At 49.8% G+C, this 1,648-nt stretch overlaps 1 protein-coding gene across 1 annotated transcript in view; it reads left to right on the top strand.

The window, feature by feature from the left end:
* The first annotated feature begins 291 nt into the window (after positions 1-291).
* The window catches only part of LOC102673570 (AF4/FMR2 family member 3), a 43,152-nt gene continuing 41,795 nt past the window's right edge, over positions 292-1,648 (top strand). Inside the window, exon 1 of the mRNA XM_006622236.2 lies at positions 292-378. The gene's annotated coding sequence lies outside the window, so the exon portion shown is untranslated. The remainder of the gene's footprint in view (positions 379-1,648) is intronic.

The raw sequence follows: 1,648 nt of genomic DNA, 5'->3' as shown, positions 1-1,648 counted from the left end.
CGTAATGGGGCGCGCGCGCGCGCACCGCCCTTTTCAACGCCTCTTCCACCTCCGGGAGAGGCGTTGATTAATGATCGCTCGAGAGCTCGTGATAATAAATCGCGGAAAGGACTCTCGGCGAAAAGTTTGACCGCGCGTCCTCGAATCGTTTCAATTAACGAAAGACGTTCTCGCTCTCGTTTCGCCGTTCCGAAATTTCGAAATTTCCCGCGGAAAATGATGATACGCGGATGGAATCGAAAAGAGTGGATTTTCGGGAACTGCGAAAGTAGCGAAGGTTAAATCGAAAATTAATCGAACGAATTTTCTCTTTTGTTACAGGGCAGCTCGAGACCCGGCCCCACCGAGAATTCGGCCGATGTGGAGAATATATTAAAAGTAAGTGTGCTGTGTTTGCTAAATCGAAATCGTTGATTCGTAGGGATCCGCGACAGAGGCGTTTTACGCGTTTCGAGGCGAAACTTTGCCTTTAACGCAACAGGATGGAAGTTGGAGCCGCGGTCGATAAGCCAATTTTCTCGCCGATACAACGGCTATCTCTCTCGCGGTCATATCGCGGCTGTCGTTCAACCGAATCGACTCACCGTTTCGGTTTCGCCGTATCGGCTTTCGTCACCGCCGGTAGAGAACACAATTTCGCACCCTGGAGGCATGGCCAACTTTGTCGCCGGTCGTTAATGGAATCGGCCAACCTTCCACCCTTTTTTTCCTCTCTCTCTCTCTCTCTCTTCTTTTTTCCTCTCCCATCGTTGTACGGATCGATCCGTCGTATCCTCTGGATACGCGTCGTTTCTGAAGGGGAGGGAAAAAAAAAAAAAAAAAAAGAAGGTCTGACCAAAGGCGTTTCGCGTTACATCGAAACGACCGCGTTTCTATTTATAGGGGCGTATCCTTGGGGTGTAAGTTCGATTCGCGCTATTTCGAGCCTCCACGAACACGGCCATGAAACTAATCGAAAGTTTGGCCAACGGGCCGTTGATTGGCCGAGATGATAGCCAAAGTGGTCCTTAGTTTCCCTTATTCCACGCCCCCCGCTTCGAAGGATTCCTCGCCCAATTTCGCGAAGCCTGTCAACGCGAAGCAAATGAAAAAGATTTCGAACACGTCTTTCGTAAAAAGGTTCTTCTCGTCTTCGTTCGATCGACGACATCCCTTCGTTGATTTCAATTTTTCGGAATCGGAATCGAGAGAGAGAGAGAGAGAGAGAGAGAGAAACTCGAATATATATATATACAAGCTCGAAACAATTTGTCCGGCGTTTCGTGAACTCGATTCCATCGGTGCGGACAGCTGGACTCGATACACGGTTGCAATCGGGCTGATAAACTGCCGGCCGACCCAGTTCTATTCGTGAATAGAGAATAATGATGGCGCGGGAATAGCTGGCTCGCTCGTGGGAGTCTAGGAATCCGATCTTCCCGACACGGAGACGCGGAGGGCGAAATATCTCTGCCACGGAACCGCCCACCATTTTAACCCATCGATCCCGTAATAACCACATTTTCGGTTATAACGTTCTGGTTTCGAGATCGGTAAAAGCTCTGCCCTGCTCCCCTCCCCTCCTCCCCTCCCGAGTGTTAATTTATGGACACGGCTTAACACCGATTATCAGCGAATTGATATCATTACGAGGCTGCGATATCGCGAC

Source organism: Apis dorsata, unplaced genomic scaffold (genome assembly GCF_000469605.1).
Source record: "Apis dorsata unplaced genomic scaffold, Apis dorsata 1.3 scaffold_683, whole genome shotgun sequence".
Classification (NCBI taxonomy): Eukaryota; Metazoa; Arthropoda; class Insecta; order Hymenoptera; family Apidae; genus Apis; species Apis dorsata.
The sequence above is the reverse complement of the archived record's forward strand: the minus strand, read 5'-3'. Positions and strand labels throughout refer to the sequence as shown.